This window comes from Macrobrachium nipponense, chromosome 28 (assembly GCF_015104395.2).
Source record: "Macrobrachium nipponense isolate FS-2020 chromosome 28, ASM1510439v2, whole genome shotgun sequence".
NCBI classification, from domain to species: domain Eukaryota; kingdom Metazoa; phylum Arthropoda; class Malacostraca; order Decapoda; family Palaemonidae; genus Macrobrachium; species Macrobrachium nipponense.
The window spans coordinates 22493804-22512549 of record NC_087217.1 but is presented as its reverse complement, the minus strand read 5'-3'; the positions used below and the strand labels follow the sequence as shown (position 1 = coordinate 22512549).

General features: G+C 38.3%; 1 protein-coding gene and 2 long non-coding RNA genes across 4 annotated transcripts in view; 2 read left to right on the top strand and 1 right to left on the bottom strand.

The window, feature by feature from the left end:
• The window catches only part of LOC135201589 (solute carrier family 45 member 3-like), a 164731-nt gene that overhangs the window by 123193 nt on the left and 22792 nt on the right, over positions 1-18746 (top strand).
• LOC135201588 (uncharacterized) lies at positions 7100-12207 on the top strand. The gene is made up of 2 exons (XR_010311558.1): positions 7100-11424; positions 12010-12207. It is a non-coding gene; the product is annotated as an uncharacterized LOC135201588 (long non-coding RNA).
• LOC135201587 (uncharacterized) overlaps positions 12352-18746 on the bottom strand; it is a 6523-nt gene continuing 128 nt past the window's right edge. The window contains exons 1-3 of one of the 2 annotated variants that reach the window (XR_010311556.1): positions 18261-18746; positions 14517-14733; positions 12352-13108 (exon numbers count right to left, since the gene is read on the bottom strand). The exon at positions 18261-18746 is cut by the window's right edge and continues 128 nt beyond it. This is a non-coding gene — a long non-coding RNA (uncharacterized LOC135201587). Of the gene's footprint in view, positions 13109-14516; positions 14734-18118; positions 18237-18260 lie in introns of those variants that run through there. The other variant, XR_010311557.1, reaches the window with a different exon arrangement.

Below are 18746 nucleotides of genomic sequence, written 5' to 3'. Positions count from 1 at the left end.
GATTAGAGCATCAGTGTCGATTTTTGCTTTCCTTATCATTAGGATCAAATTAAATGAGAGTCCGTTTAACCAACGGTTCCCCCACCCCCATTGCTGATTCTCCAGCCCCCCCCCCCCCCCCCCCCCCCCCCCCCCCCCCCCCCCCCCCCCCCCCATCCCTCCCTTACCTATCCTCCAGTCTCACCCTCCCTTCATCCTCAGTAGCCCTGCAACCTCCCAGGTGGCCACTCCTCACGAGTGTGTGGAAAAATCAGTAATCCTAAAATTTCAACGGTCACATGACCATTCTTTCCCCTCTTTTACAAAGCTCTGGAACTGCAGTCTAATAAGTTCTGTTTGCCTTTGCTTAAAGGTCAACCCTTGATATTCTAATGTCTTTTTTCTTGTTCTTGATTTTTTGGGGAGGGGGTTTTGGTTTGGTCATAGCACCTAATTCATTCATTCATTCTCCTCATGATTAGACAGCAGCAGTACTTAGGTCTAACAGAATTTAGTGTTTCCCTTGACGTGGTAGCCAAAAGGCTTCTACAAATGATTAACCTGTTATTTAATTTTCTGAGTAAATTTGATTTGACTGGCATTTCGCCAAGCTTAATTTTCCTTTCGAAGCAATGAAATCCATTACAACCTATTATATATGTTTATAAGATGCAGATAAAGCTTTCTGACAGCTCAGGATATAATTATGAGATGAAAGTGTTTTTGAAAGTGAAGCAACAGGATGCACAAACTCTTTGTTCCTTCTTTTGATGCTTTTCTTGTTAATCTAGAAAATCTTAAGCAGGTCAACGCCAACCAAACCTACATATGAGAAGTGAAAGAAGTTTTACATACACATACTGCACTGAAAGTAGTGTAGAGACCACGGGGCTGGATTCTTCTGACCTTAGCCTAGGCCTATGCCTAACATCGGAATACCATGACTGAAACTGACATAGTCTCTTTGTCTTCAGCCCTCGAAAATTTAGGCCAAGGCCACAATTTATATAATGTATGTCATTGGTTTTGATACTAAAAGGCCAGATTCTTCTGACCTTGGCCTAGGCCTACATCTTGAGCAGGACTTTCATTGAATGACTCATTAACTTAGTCTAGGGTTCTATGTCCTTGGAGATTTAATCTGAGGCCGCAATATATTTGATGTGTTCTGCATTGAAGTCTCCAGGTATATAGATAACTAATCACTGAAAAGCAAGTAGCATCGAAGTCTCCAGAAATATGGACTACTACTTAACCCTTATTAGACAGGTAAATATATCAATATGCAGCTAATCAAGCTGGGTAACCTTTGAGGTGGGCCAGTTTACAAAACAATGCATCAATGGAAAGAGGAAGATATGCAGGAATATGGATAACTACTTACTAGGGAGTAGCACTGAAGTGTCCATGAATATAGATAACTACTTACTGGAGAGCAGCATTGAAGTCTCCATGAATATAGATAACTTACTGGAGGCAGCATTGAAGTCTCCATGAATAGAGAACTACTTACTGGAGAGAAGTATTGAAGTCTCAAGGAATATAGATCACTTCTTAATGGAGAGAACCATTGACATCTCCAGGAATATGGATAACTACTTACTAGGGAGTAGCACTGAAGTCTCCATGAATATAGAGAACTACTTGCTGGAGAGAAGCATTGAAGTCTAGAGGAATATAGATCACTACTTGCTGGAGAGAACCATTGAAGTCTCCAGGAATATGGAAAACTACTTACTGGAGGCAGCATTGAAGTGTCTGATTATGGATAACTACTTACTGGAGAGAAGCATTGAAGTCTCAATGAATGTAGAAAACCACTTACAGGAAAGAGGCATTGAAGTCTCCAGGAATATGGATAACTACTTACTGGAGGCAGCATTAAAGTCTCCAGGAATATGGATAACTACTTACTGGAGGCAGCATTGAAGTCTCCAGGAGTTTGGATAAGTATTAACTGGAGGCAGCATTGAAGTCTCCAGGAATATGGATAACTACTTACTAGAGGCAGCATTGGAGTCTCCAGGAATATGGATAACTACTTACTGAAGGCAGCATTAAAGTCTCCAGGAATATGGATAACTAGTTACTGTAGGCAGCATTGAAGTCTCCAGGATTATGGATAACTACTTACTGGAGGCAGCATTGGAGTCTACAGGAATATGGATAACTACTTACTGAAGGCAGCATTAAAGTCTCTAGGTTGCAGATAACTACTTACTGGAGTCGGCATTTGAGTCTCCAGGAATTTGGATATGGATTTACTGGAGACAGCATTGAAGAGTCCAAGTCACAGATAACTACTTACTGGAGGCAGCCTTGGAGTCTCCAGGTTGCAGATAACTACTTACTGGAGGCAGCATTGAAGTCTCCAGGGATGTAGATAACTGCTTACTAGAGACAGAATTGAAGTCTCCAGGTCACAGATAACTACTTAGTTGGAGACAGCATTGTAGTCTCCAGGGATGTAGATAACTACTTACTGGAGACAGCATTGAAGTCTCCAGGTCACAGATACCTACGTACTGGAGACAGCATTGGAGTCTCCAGGTCACAGATACCTACTTACTAGAGGCAGCATTGGAGTCTCCAGGTCAGAGATAACTACTTACTGGACACAACATTGAAGTCTCCTGGGATGTAGATAACTACTTAGTGGAGACAGCATTGAAGTCTCCAGGTCACAGATAACTTCTTAGTGGAGACAGCATTGGAGTCTCCAGGTCACAGATAACTACTTAGTGGAGACAGCATTGAAGTCTCCAGGTCAGTTACCTACTTACTGTAGACAGCATTGAAGTCTCCAGGTCACAGATAACTACTTAGTGGAGTTAGCATTGGAGTCCCCAGGGATATAGATAACTACTTAGTGGAGACAGCATTGAAGTCTCCAGGTCACAGATAACTACTTACTGGAGACAGCATTGAAGTCTCCAGGTCACAGATAACTACTTAGTGGAGACCGCATTGAAGTCTCCAGGTCACAGATAACTACTTAGTGGAGTTAGCATTGGAGTCGCCATGAATATAAATAACTACTTACTGGAGACAGCATTGAAGTCTCCATGTCACAGATAACTACTTACTGGAGACAGCATTGAAGTTTCCAGGTCACAGATAACTACTTAGTGGAGTTAGCATTGGAGTCCCCAGGGATATAGATAACTACTTAGTGGAGACAGCATTGAAGTCTCCAGGTCACAGATATCTACTTAGTGGAGACAGCATTGGAGTCTCCAGGTCACAGATAACTACTTAGTGGAGACAGCATTGAAGTCTCCAGGTCACAGATACCTACTTACTGGAGACAGCATTGAAGTCTCCAGGTCACAGATAACTACTTACTGGAGACAGCATTGAAGTCTCCAGGTCACAGATAACTACTTACTGGAGACAGCATTGGAGTCTCCAGGAGTATAAATAACTACTTACTGGAGGCAGCATTTGTCTCTCCAGGTCACAGATAACTACTTACTGGAGACAGCATTGAAGTCTCCAGGGATGTAGATAACTACTTACTGGAGGCCATTTGAAGTCTCCAGGTCACGATAACTACTTTACTGGAAGACGCATTGGAGTCTCCGGATAATAAATAACTACTTACTGGAAGGCAAGAATTTGTCCTCTCCAGGTCCAGATAACTACTTACTGGAGACGCATTGAAGTCTCCAGGTCCATAACTACTTACTGGAGACAGCATTGAGTCTCCAGGAGTATAAATAACTATTACTGGAGGCAGCATTGGGTTCGCTCCCGGTCACAGATAACTACTTACTGGAGACAGCATTGAAGTTCCAGGGTGTAGATAACTACTACTGGAGGCAGCATGAAGTTCCAGGTCACAGATAACTACTACTGGAGACAGCATTGGAGTCTCCAGGAGTATAAATAACTACTTACTGGAGGCAGAATTTGTCTCTCCAGGTCACAGATAACTACTTACTGGACACAACATTGAAGTCTCCTGGGATGTAGATAACTACTTACTGGAGGCAGCATTGAAGTCTCCAGGTCACAGATAACTACTTAGTGGAGACAACATTGAAGTCTCCAGGTCAGAGATACCTACTTACTGGAAACAGCATTGAAGTCTCCAGAGATGTAGATAACTACTTAGTGGAGACAGCATTGAAGTCTCCAGGTCACAGATAACTACTTAGTGGAGTTAGCATTGGAGTCCCCAGGGATATAGATAACTACTTAATTGAGACAGCGTTGAAGTCTCCAGGTCACAGATACCTACTTACTGGAAACAGTATTGAAGTCTCCAGAGATGTAGATAACTACTTAGTGGAGACAGCATTGAAGTCTCCAGGTCACAGATAACTACTTAGTGAAGTCAGCATTGGAGTCCCCAGGGATATAGATAACTACTTAGTGGAGACAACATTGAAGTCTCCAGGTCACAGATACCTACTTACTGGAAACAGTATTGAAGTCTCCAGAGATGTAGATAACTACTTAGTGGAGACAGCATTGAAGTCTCCAGGTCACAGATAACTACTTAGTGAAGTCAGCATTGGAGTCCCCAGGGATATAGATAACTACTTAGTGGAAACAGCATTGAAGTCTCCAGAGATGTAGATAACTACTTACTGGAGACAGCATTAAAATCTCCAGGGATCTAGATAACTACTTAATTGAGATAGCATTGAAGTCTCTAGGTCACAGATAACTACTTAGTGGAGACAGCATTGAAGTCTCTAGGTCACAGAAACCTAGTACTTACTGGAAACAGCATTGAAGTCTCCAGAGATGTAGATAACTACTTAATTGAGACAGCATTGAAGTCTCCTGTTGGAGACTTCAATGCTGTCTCTAGTAAGTAGTTATCTGTGACCTGGAGACTTCAATGCTGTCTCCAGTAAGTAGTTATCTGCATCCCTGGAGACTTCAATGCTGCCTCCAGTAAGTAGTTATCTGTGACCTGGAGACTTCAAAGCTGTCTCCAGTAAGTAGTTATCTACATCCCTGGAGACTTCAATGCTGCCTCTAGTAAGTAGTTATCTGTGACCTGGAGACTTCAATGCTGTCAAAGCGGGCATTTTTGCCTGGACCATTGTAGTGTGTCAAGGAACAATTTTCCAGGAATACCATCTGGCACCTATCAAATTTGGCCCTTTTTTAGAATTGTTCCAGTCTGAGGACCATTTTTTTTTTTCTGGCATCTTTTCAAATGAGAATTTTTCCAGTGTTATGTTTCTGGTTGCTACTAAAATGAGTCACTTTCTAACACTTCGTCGTCTCTCAGACTGCGTATGTAATTGCCCTGCTTTTGAGCAGTTACCTTACTGGGTAGATTATCAGATGCAGGAGTACAGGAATTTTATTTTTGGTTTGGAAGTACATGTTTGCTGGTAAAAAACATTGCAGAGCAAGCGTACTTTTGCTTTTGACAGAAGCTGGAATTAAAAACTTATTCCAAATGGCAACACTGGTGTCCTAAATCACCAGCTAAATATGAAATATACCATAATTTATGGTCTTGAGACACTTACACGAATGAATGAATTTATAAAATTTGTGGCCATTTCCCACGCACCAGAGCCAATGGCCATTCAGTGCATATAGTATATCGACTGGATATATTTACTAATAAAAGGTACACTTATATAATTAATACAAATTATTAGAATCAAATTCATATTAAAGTACTCAATTAAATATCATAAAACAAATGATTCCTAAAAAATTTAAAAATCTCCTCCGGGAGCACCCTCTCCTAAAGTATCTGACAAAGGTTTGTTGGTGAAACCAAACCGACGTCTATGATTAAAATAAAGAGGACAGTCAACAAATATATGCCTCACTGTAATGCCAACATTACAATTGGAGCATTGAGGAACCTGCCTCTCTGCTCCACTAGTTAAAAGATACCTGTGTGTTAAAAACGTATGCCCTATACGCAGGCGCGTTAAAACTGTACTAGATCTTCTATCCATCCCAACAGAAGGGGACCAGGGATGAACAGAAGGTCTGATCGATTTCAGCTTTAAATTACTATTTAAGTTGGACCAGTGATTCTGCCACTTAGTCCTTCAAAATGAATTAATAAAAAAGTTTAAAATCTTCACAGGGAACCCTCACAGAGTGGGAAGCCCGGGAGGAAGCTGCCTGCTTAGCGGCTGCATCAGCCAGCTCGTTACCACGAATTCCCACATGCGAGGGAACCCAACAAAACTTCACACTGATGTGTTATCGAGTTAATTAGATGGCATCAACTTCTGGAGTGCAGCTAGGGAACTCTGGGAATCACAGTAAATAATATAAGTCCCCCCAGTGCTACCTGTACTAAAAATAAATTTAAAAACGCTAAAAATAGCATAAATCTCAGCATTAAAAATTGAGAACTTAATAGGGAGGCTTTTTTTTTTTTTTATTGTTCTCTCACCGACGATGACAGAACATCCAACTCCATTTGCTGATTTTGATCCATCTGTATATACAGCAATCGAGTTACTATGCTCAAAAACATTGCCCAAGAAGCTACTTTTAAGCTGAACACTTGAGCTGATCTTTTTGTTGTCTCTTAACTTGGCAAATATCTAAAGGAGGCCTACACCAAGGAAGGAATTTAGAAAATGTAGTTTCCATAACCAGTGGAGGAATAAGGCCTACCTCTCTCGCACTGATGTTTAATCTAACTTCAAAGGGCTTAGGCAATGTAGGTCTAGTTGGTGCTCAGTCAACAGGATGTTTTATATGCTTTAAATTTGGATTAGATTGAGAGGTTAGTGCTCATGACAAATATCGGAGACCCTGTTCCTCCCTCCGAATGAAAGAGGAGGAAAACTAGAGTCTACATAAATACGCAATGTCATATGTGTTCTACATCCAGCTTGCCTAAAAAGGTCTTACATGCCGAGCCATAAACCTGAGATCCATAATCAATCTTACTCAAGCATAGGGCCTGATAAATTCTTAATAAATTAGTACGGTCAGCTCCAAAATTCAGGGCGCTTGGCTATGTGCCAAAAATTTTATAATCTAATCTAATCTAATCCAAAATTCAGGTTGCTAACAACTTTAAGAATAACATTTGTTTAACATTCACTGCAGTCTCATTTATATGTTCAGCAAAAGTCAGTTTTTTGTCAAAAATAATTCCTAAATATTTGACTTTATCTTCATACAACAAGATAGAACCTTCTAAAAACAAGGTTGGAATCTCTTCCTTTCCTCGTGTTCTACAAAAACGTATAGCTTTAGTTTTTTCAGCAGAAAATTTGAAACCTTTACTATTAGCCCAGGTAGTAGCAGCATTAATTGCAATCTGAATTTTAGTACAAGCTTCAACTGCAGTAGCTCTACTACACATAATAACAATATCATCCGCGAATGCTTGACCAGTTACTCCAACAGGGAGATGTTCAAGTAGACCATTAATGGCAATATTAAAAAAGGTTGGACTAAGCACACACGCTTGTGGAATGCCTTCTTCCTGAAGATAATCTGATGAGAAGGTAGAGCCAATTCTAACTTTAAGGTACCGGTCAGACAGGAAGTCTCTGACAAAATTAAACATATTGCCATCAATACGCCATTCAACCAGCTGCATTAAAATACCAGCCCTCCAGGTAGTATCCAATGCTTTTTCCAGATCAAAGAACACAGCAATGGTTTGATTTTGGACCGCAAAAGCATTCTGAATCTCACGTGTGAGACATAATAAGGGGTCCAAAGTACTATTCTTGCGGAAGCCAAATTGCCGCTTCGACAACATGCTCTGTTTCTAATAACCATATCTGACGAAAATTCACCATTCGTTCGTAAATCTTGAAGACACAGCTGGTAAGAGCAATAGGCCTATAACTTTTGAGATGACTAGGGTTCTTTCCGGGTTTCATAATTTTCCACAACTTGTATGAAGTCCCTGAGGACCAGAATTCGTTTAAAACTTCGACAAAGAATTTTTTTGACTCCAGAGGTAAATGTGAAATCATTGAATAAATATCATCATCATCTCTATGTAATGTTGGAGAGGACAAAGATAAGGCATATTCGAATTCGACAATACTAAATGGAAGGTAATATGCCTCGGAGTTAGAACAAACCGGCGGATTGACTATAGTCGTGTTTCTAATATTGCGAAATTCAGGGGAGTAGTGACTGGGGCTTGAAATGCTTGAAAAGTGCCGAGCAACGGCCTCTGCCACCTCTCTTGCATCCGATATAACTACAAAGTTGATTTTCAAAATTGGTTAAGGAGAAGGGGAAATTTCCCTAGTAATTTACGGATTCTATCCCAAACTAGAGAAAGTGGCGAGTTATACTTTAATTCTGATATGTACCTAACGAAGGATTCCCTCCTTGCTTCTTTAAAAACTTGCTTTTGTTTGGCGATTTTTTTTCTTGTAAATTATTCTATTAACCAAGACAGGATGTCTTCGATATCGCTTGTAACTAGCTCTTGCAATATTCCTACTCGAGGCACATTTACTATTCCACCAAGGTACCAGTGGACGACGGAGTTTCCCTTATGTTTTAGGAATTGACGTCATTGCCCCTCCAATCATTACACCAGCGAGATATTCATAGGCAGCCGAGGGGCAAGGAAATTCATTGGCCTTATGATTGACATTGGTAGATTTTTCATACAGCTGCCAATCTGCCTCCTTTATCTTCCATTTGGGTAAAGATGGGGTTGGTGTATTTTGTATACATACTTAAGATGGATGGGATAGTGGTCGCTCTAGACTATAAGTGGTCATCCCCTGCCCACTTATGGTCTAATCGTAATGACTACGAACATATTGTAAGATCAATTGCTGAACTGGAGTTATGGGCTACATCAAACCTTGTAGGAGAACAGTCGTTCATTAAAACTGCATCATTACAATTAACAATCTTTCAATTATAAGCCCACGGTGATCACACCTACCTTCCCCCCACAAAGTATGTTTTGCATTGAAATACCCCATCAGAATGAAAGGCTGAGGTAGTTGGTCTAAAAGTGATTGCAAATCTTCAACCTCTAATTGTCTTGGATTGCCAGCTCTGTCCACCAATCGAGTTTCTAGGCCAGGTTCTAGAAAGAGAGCACAGAGTGACCCATTTGTTGATGAAAATCTGTGTTGCACAAGCTTGCAGTATCGAGTCTAATTGGATAACTCCGTGGTAATGACTTTGCCGCAATAATACATGTGCCACCATGAGCACGTTCACCTACAGGTGGTGGAGATCTGTGAAATATAAAGTTCTGTCCACAGGTAGGAGAAACATTACCAAGTTTGGTCTCTTGCAAACAAAGGGCAGCTAAATTATGCTCCTTGAAAAGGACCCGGACCTGTTCTCTGTTTAAATGGAAACCTCGTATGTTCAACTGACAGAGCCATTATTTACTATTAATTTTTTTTTCGGACTTGGAATGGGCTGGTCTGGAAGGACTTGGTCTTTGTTTCGCAGAGGAACTTGGCAGGTCCTCAAGAGACCTGCTATTTCCTCTCTTGGGAACCCTACTATGGTGTGGGGATATAGGTGGAGATGATGTAGTACGGGGTCTCTTATTTCTAAGAGGTACCGTGTCTGCAGCGTGCACCTGAGCCATATGAGGTGCACTGAACGAGGTTTCATTCTGGAACATACCCAGATCAGCCAGCGAAGCTACCTGTAAGGCTTCTACATCAGAAGCCCGAGAGACCTCCCCGAAGCCCATAGGAGGCCCATCGGGAGGGGGCAAAGGAGCCTTCTTGGATGAAGGCGGAGATGCTGAATGTACTTCGAGCTCAGAAAGGGATAGCTGAAGCTTTGGTTTTGAAGTTGGCATCCCAGATTGATTTTTTTTATTAGATTTTCCAATTTTCACTACATCACTATATTGAGGTTTTGGGAACAAAAGTCTTTTTGCCTGGCCAATACTTAATGTTCAGCATGAGCTTTCTCTATGGCTGCCACTTCATTTTTAAATGACTCACATTCCTTATGTCTTACATTATGATTTCTCTTACAATTTATACATATTGGATTAGAACATTCGCCTTCATGCTTTTGTAATGAGCAGGCAGTACATAACTGGTTTCTAGTACACACCTTTGACGAGTGACCATATCCAAAACATATGAAGCATTGGAGTGGTCTATGCTTAAAAGGTCTAACACGAAATCTCTCCTTGTCAACATATACTTGATGACTTTAATTTCACCATACCTTCCAAACATTTCCATAAATGCAAAACAATTTAAATCTGAGGAGAGAGAATCAACATAAAGGATTCTCTCACCACTGCTAGAGCTTTCCGTAGCCACATTCAAGGTCTTGTTGGGTCGTCTTCTGTACTATTAAATTTTCTTTAGGATTGTCCTTGTTCGTGCCAGAGGTCGAAGAGGAGGGTAGTGTCAGGAGGTCGAACTGTCCGGGGAAGTTTATCATAGGGTCATTAATCCTTAGAAAAAACTACTGCAAATCAGGCAGAAAACCAAGCCTACCGCACCAACCCCTCTCTCACCAAAGACACTCGGCAGAGACTGACTCCCGTATGTCCACTCCCTATCCTACTCCGAAGGGATAGCTCTATCATAACATGAGTGGCTCAAGTGTAAGCAAAACCCGCTTGATAGGACTGAGGGCATAACTAGTATGCAATCATCCCCATTCATGTTACAATAGAGGGCAAACTGGAAAGAATGTAGAGTCCTACTGTAGAGACTATACCTCCCCGGATTCCGCAGGCAAGTCCTCCATAGGTATTCCGCCCCGATAGATATTGGTTTGAAATCATAACATCCTCAGGGTCCAAACATACTCGAAAGGCGGACCAAACCTCTACAGTCTCTGCCATTCGGATCAAGAAAGAGTGGAAACAAAAATTTAAGTAAGAGGAAAATTGAGACTTTGGATTCGAACTGGGAGATATTTGTCCCAGTTCGAAAGCCCTCTTGCCCGCTATGCATTTTCAGCCGTCTGCTGAAAATGCGTAACTTTGTCAAGGCAAGTCTTAAATGAAGAGGGACACTTACGTGGGTGACTTAGATGGAGCAGCGGTAATGAATTCGTACCGTTAACTTGAAGGTCACTGAAGACAAGTCATTTCATTGAACTTGGAAGCCTTGTATGATTAAATGTTCAGTAAAAAAGACTGGCCATGTATCTTCAGATTTGTCTACGAGGGCTGTAGATCAAGTTTGGTACCAGAACGTTTTTCTTTTTTAAAGTGAGTTATGCATTGTGGCTCAAATTTTTTTACAGTATATTTCTTATGGCACTCATTTTTCGGCTTATATTTTCTGTTAGTCTTAATATTCAAGAGAGGTTTCTGTTTGTCTCAATACTCAAGTGTGAATTAGTAACTACAGGAACTATTTAAATTGCAGGATATAGTTGATCTGAGGTGTAAAGAATGAGTGCAACCTGTTCAGGCGATGAAGAAAGTGTCATCGGTGTTCACTAGAGCACTAAGGACAAGGAAAAATGAGTCAGTTTTTCGTTAATCCTTCAGGTTGCATCCAAGTAAGTTCCGAGACTTTTTTGTTAATTGGTAAATGGGACAAGTTAAGCAGTACAATTACAAGTTACCGATTGTATTATACAGTCGAAAAATCTGCGATTAAATTAGTTTTCTGCCATTTAGGACAGGTTGATACGAATTTTGTTAACCTAACATCCAAGCCCCTCCCCCAATTAAAGTTTTTTAACACCCTGGAATTCATAAAGATTTTTTGGACATGTTAGTGTAGCAAATATCAGTACTGCCATTGGCTTTATGCTGGGAAATATCTACCTAAAGATTTTTTTTTATATTGGTACAATAGGAGATGGTTGATGAAAGTAGTATGGTGTATAAGGACATATTTTTGTATAAAATTTTCTAAAATTATGGTAAAAGTAACATGGGAATCAAGTAAAGGATTACATAAAAACCATTATAAATTTAATTTTAATACGGTTTTCGCTTGCCGAAGCCTACTTCAACATAAGTTCACTTTGTATTTTAACTAAAATGAAATTAAACTTAATTCCGTCGTACGAAATTTCTGCGAGTTATATATTACCAACCGAATGAGTTTAATACTAACAGATTTCCTTTTTCCTCAGGTGAATCACCGACGGCGACCAAGTTAAATTATGAAGGAAGATGAAGTTAACTATCTAAGATTCCAGGGATTTAAAATGATACATTAATCCCAGACTAGAACACTACAGAAAAATCCATGGAATATAAGAAGATCGGTGAAGATTCGAAGAAAGAGACTAGATGAATGTAATGTATATTATAATAGAAAATTTGAAGGATTAATTCTTTAACTTGTCCTCAGTTTTAAAAAAAATTCAAGGGGGCAACTATAAGGAACACACAGAATGAGGATTAAAAGAAATAAGAAACCCAAAGAACGAGGATTATTTTTAACTTTGTTACTCTAAATTCTTTAAACATGAATAAGAATCAAACCAAAATGGTTATTTAAACGAAGACTTGTATTTTTCACAAGTTTTATTATGGAAGCAAATAATTAACCAATTTCTTCCAGTTTAGTGAAAAATAATTTAAGATTTACAGCATTATTTTACAGCATTGATTTCGAGTTTGTTTTAATCTGATTCCCCATTATTTTCTATTTGGTTTGGGTTCTTTATATTTATTTCACGGTCACTGGATACTAGGGTCATTTCCCGCTCTTGGTTTACTAATTACAAACGTCTTTTTCTCTTTTCTTGCAGCTGCTTCATCAGTTTAGAAATAATCTCTTCTTTGCGCAACCCTCTCAACTCCAGGCTGTTACTTCTCGTGCCTTCCCTCCTCTTTGCTATCACTCAGTTGCTGCTTTTCCTGTCTTGCTAAATTGCTTCTCTCTGGACTGCAGCTTAACATGTCTTACCTCTAACAGCCCTACTCCATTTCTGTCAACTTCCTGGAAGTTCACCCTATAAACAGCAGCAGCGCCCTTCTGGTCTGACGCCTCCTGACATTGCATTATGCGCTCTTATAAGTAGCTTGCTCCAAATGTTCTTGCAATCAGCCATTTCCTCGGTAGCAGCTCACTTCTTGCAAGACATTTTTCGATTAAGTCTTTTCAAGTTTGTTATTCCTAAGGCTTTACGTAACTTCCTCCATCTTTACCGAAACAGACGTTACCAGGATACTTCCTACCTCTTCAGCCGATGTTTATTCACTATCAAAAACATTTCGCCATTCCTGAATTAGTAATAAGTGTTAAATGAAACTATGAAAATATGAAACTTTAAAAAAGAAAGTATATACCGATTTGCCAGTCATACCAATTACGACCACGTTTAGAAAAAGATTAAAAATTTTAGATAATTACGCCAGCTTAATTTCCTACATAAATTGATAAATTATGAAATTTCACTAAAAAATTAAATTTGATAAATATTCTTACCACTGAACATAATCTTCCTCTGAATTAACATTTAAACGAAAAATAGTTCATAGATTTTAGCAGTCTTGTGTAAAAAGTTGAATGCAGTGTCAACGTCTCGATATACTAAGTAACTTGTCAAATGAAATTCACTAAAAAATTAAATTGATAAATACTTACACTGAACTAACTTCCTCTGAATTAACATTTAAACGAAAAATAGTTCATAGATTTTAGCAGTCTTGTGTAAAAAGTTGAATGCAGTGTCAACGTCTCGATATACTAAGTAACTTATCAACTAAGCAATTTTTTTTTTTCAAAGCAAGCTAATTTGAGTTAACATGCATTATCAAGCCAATTAATTCTCAAACTATGAGAAGCTATATTAAATATTGTAAAAATCATTAATTCTTAGATTGGCAAGAGTAGCACAAGTTCATTAGGATACTAACCATTAACCCATGGTACACTTAAAAGAATTGGGACTAACATTGACGAGAACAATCACTCTCCAAAGGAATTTGAATGGAGCTAAGCAAGCTTTCCCGCCCACCTAGAAATTTTATGTACTTTTTGAACCACATTAGGGAAAAGTGCTAGATTTCCTATTATATATAGTAATTCACAATTCTACAGTTCTTAATTTGATACCAATACAAATTATTTCTCATTTACATTCCCTTATTTTCCTCCTTGCATAAATGGAAAACTTGGGAAAATATTCTAAAGGTGCCTTTAATTAGGTTTAGTCTATTGCTGTTCAAGCTATTTTAAAACTTCATTTTCAAAGGGTGGGATCTCGCCTTTTCCCTTTACCACGTCGTATTACTTCCTAAATGAAGTACATTCTTTGTAAGCTTGAATTGCACGTCAATGGTACAAGGGGACTTGTTGCATATGAACAGTTCTTATCTACCGAATCATAGTGATAGTCATATTACAATGCTAAGTCACATAGATAGCTTTTGTTTTTACTAAACATGTATTTTAGTTTATAATTCATTGCCAACTGATACTTTTATGAAGTTGTGCTTTAGATACTGAGATTCTTGTGTAAACATTTTTAAAACCACAATGACCTAGGCTATAGAAAGCTGAAACTTACATGAAGTTTAATTCACTTCTCTAGGGCTAAAAGATCAGAGATACAATAGCATTACAAAAAATAATGCGACCATACCAAAATTAAACTTAAAACTCAACTGACAACCATCCATAGCTTACTTCATATCCAAGAATTAATTTCATAATGGTATTCCACTCGAGACCTCAAGATCTTCGGCAGGCGTAAACATACTGGAACCCGAGTTTTTTTTTTTTCTTTAGTGGGGGTGGGGGGAGACTGCCCTTCTCCACTTCACTCTTCCTTTCAACCTTTTATCTTAGCGTATTCTGAGAAGAGTATTTTGGAGCAGGGTAATCAACAGCAGTCTTTTGCCTTCTGAACAGAAAAAAACAAGTTAGGTCATAGAAAAGAAGAATTGCAATAAAACTTTGACATCATCCCTTGCTATTCTGGTGAGAATGAAGTAGACAATAAATGATCTAAAATTAACCCTTAAATTAATCTGATACATCGTTCATTGTTTACCTTAAAAATCACCAGCAACAAAGACTACATAAAAAAATAAGACTGGCCAATATTGAGTAAGTCATAAACCACAAACTGCAAACAATACAAATAACGCTCGTTAACTACAGTTTTTTACTGAGCATGTCAAGAGTAATTGACTAGCTATATTGCCAGCTCCTATTGATATAAATTTTTAGAATTGCCTAGTCAAAAACAAAAAAAATCCCTAACCTGCTAGATTTTTAAAACATCTAGTCAGACTAATTTCACAGATTTGGACTACTGCAATTTACATATTTTGAAAGTTTTTTTAATCTTATAACATGCATAATTCTGTTACGGAATATAACTCACAGGAATAAATACCAGCTATTAGCAAGTTCACTGACTATGGAATGATTACAGTAAGATTTTCATAAAGCTGTTATTTTGGACTCAAAATTTTTGATGAATCATAACTATTTTAAAATGTCAATAAGACGCCGATTGTTGGCAGAGATGAAGAATGGCCTTACACACACGATGACGAAATGGGTGCCTTTTAGAAGCCCTGGTTATAAAAGATTAAAAATGCCTGGCATCTTATCCTGTGGTAAATTACACTATACCTTTATCACCTCGGAACAAATCTTATAATGGGTAAACTCTCACCCGCTGCAACAATGAAAAACACCACCTCTTACACTATCAATACAGCCCAAGTGCCGTTGTTCCTTTTAGCGGACTGAAAAAGGTACTTGGTATGACTGCACGCTTACTTTTCTTGGCAAAACACTCAAAATCATTCACAAAAACTTCCCCCTCCTATTTCAGAGGTATTTAAGTACCCACAAATTTGTTAATCGCCATGAAACCATTGTTACCCAAAATTACTTCGTTCAAACTAAAGACTAAGGAAACAAATTCAAAGTTTGCAGACCCCTTCGCAAATAAGCTAGGTTGGAGGTCAAACCTTTTTTACGTATAATAGTTAAAATTTGCTGGAAAAGTTTAAATTTCCACATTATCTCTACTATAGTATAAAAACTAAAACGTCAGCACTATAAGACAGACCTAAAACAAACCTTTGGTTAATCCCGGATTGTTTTATTGAAAATCTTAACTCTTGAATAAACTAATGACCGCTCTTTGCAGGGGCTAAGCACAACATTCCTGACTGCCAGCAAATTATGTAATACGCAAATACTCAAATGAAATTCTACAGAACTGATTACCTAAAAATTGTGGGAATTTACACTATCATTTAGCTAACATTCAGCTAAAATTTCATGGTAACAATGTCAGTATTGCAATAAATTATGGGAATGTGAATGCTAATTGCAAAGGTAAAAGGAGTTTAAATTTTTTTTAGATCAAAGTTTCACTAACTGAAGTAATCTAAACTTAACATTAAAGTCTGATAGTTTCAACCTTTTGCCATGCTGATATAGTACAGCAATTCTGGTTTATTTAAAATATTATTAAGTTCGATATGCTGGAACAGGTGAATTACGACAGATAAGATCATTCCAAGTGGGTGGGGTAATGCGACTTATTAATAAGAGATACTCAACTAAACCTTTGACTTAATTTACTCAGTATCAATTACTGATCTAAATAAATTTCGCATACCGTATTAAGCATATGCTTTCGCTTTAGTATTTACGGGTAATCTAATTCCACTCTTAAATCCCCGGCTTTATCTATGGAGAACAACAAGCTAGTAGCCTCCGTTTAAAACCAGCTATCTGCTCCACAGACCTCCTTGCCACATTACTGAGAAACGACATTCAGTCAATACCTATCAACGCATGGAATTAAGTTAACTCTCAGCATAATGACCATGCACTCTTCGGTAGATTATCAACCTTAATTTTTCATGAACTAAATGTCAACGGTCCCAAGGTTCATTGTTCTATTCTCCAACTCACGTGGCATCTACAATAGCATTTCATCCTAGATTCACCTAACAGCCAAAACAGGCTCTATTGGATATTTATCCTAAGCGGGGAAGAAATAAACTCAAAGCATATCAAGAAAACTATCAACCAACCCCATAGTTCTTAAAATACTCCCATGAAATACCCACATGCTGTGAAAAGCTCATGTGGGGACGCACAATGAACTCATCACAGAACAGTATATCTTAAGACTTACGAGTGACAATTCTTCAGCCAAGTCTATGCTTCATCATACACCAAAGTTTGATTAACAAGCCTTAGGGGAATAGCAATAATACGCATTACAGTTACTTTAAGGATAAAATCATGTACCGCAATTTGAACATTTATAATACCCAAGACGTGTTAACTATAAGCATAGACATACACCGGAACGCATTTAACCTGGCCATATCGACTAATGCAGATTCTGCTCAAGACAGAATATCAGCATTTAATAAGTAAATTCAGGACTTACTAATCCATCCTTAAAAAGTTAATTTCTATGTATCTGGATTCTCTGTTCTATAATTACAGTAGTTAACAAGCACTAGAAACGCCTAGCGAGTAGGAGAGATACCAGTCACGGGGCTAACTAGACTACCAGTTATGAAAGGTGATTTTATAAATATCTTTTAAGAGCGAATTTACCTTACACAATCTTGAAGAAATAAAACTTCAAATATCCCCTACAAGTTCACTATCTCACTTAATACAAATTTACAGCCCTGACTTAAGAAATATAGTTACCATACGGTTTCTTTAAACCCGCGTCCATACGATCATGTTGGGTCAAGATAATTAACCTGGGCAAGTTTTGACTACTCGGGTACAAGTTTCTTCAGGAACATATAAGTGCTTGATCCCATACCTCATTTCCTTAATCACCAAAGACTAGGAGTGACGCCTTAAAGGAATTAAATGCGAGCTTTAACGGTATTTTTAATCAGTGGATAAAATTATGTCCTGCCAATTTGAAAATATGCACTATCTAAGGCACTTATACCTTGGACAAGTGAACCTTGTGCACTATTAACAGAGGATCAAAATTAACGTAAGACAATGGGGTTGACAAAGAAAAATCTGTCGAAGATTTTAGACTATGTATCTGATGTAACTCTCATTTCTACTTAGCAGTGGATGGCATGCACTAAAAATGCTTGATAAGTAGGCGACTGAGTAACCACGAAGCTATGAGAAAACTAGCAGCAATGTAAAAAAGATTTTATGGACATCTTCAATATCACATTCACTAAATTCTTAAAAATTCACAATTAGTACAATTTGAATCCTGCAACCCTGGCTTTAAGGAACAATACCATACGGTTTCTTACACCCGGCGTTATTTTATAAAGTTCACACTCATTTGGGAATCAAACCAAGTTTCCTTTGATACCACCGATTTAAAATAGAAAACTTCCTGAATTATACACACCAGCTAATTTTATAACGCGAGCACGACAAAACCGTCCTTACCTTGAACAACAACCTTCAAACCACGGATCCTGTAGATATTTTGAGGAGAGTGACAGAAAACGAGCTCCGAAATCTACGAAGAATTCTTCTCAATCAATCAGAGACTTCCAACGAAAGAAGAAAAGGACTGAATTTTGTTCGCTTCTCCTATTGGCTGGAGGGTTTGTAAGAGACAAGCCCATTGGCCAGAGAGAGAAGAGTGGTTTTTCAAAGGATACTTCAGATGGAAGTGAAACAAGAGAGGAGTATTTTTGAGGGTCCCCGATACGAAGGAATAAATAAATAAATGAATAAAAAATTATTTTAATCAATGAATAGATAAACAATTAAGATATTTCCTATTAAAAGGTATAGTAAACAAACAGGTCAAACATTCGAACAACAGAAGGAATAATGAATATTATGAATCATCAGGACGCAAATATTCGATGAACATAGTCTTTAAGAAATGATTTTAACTTCAATCAAACAGCATTGCGTAATATA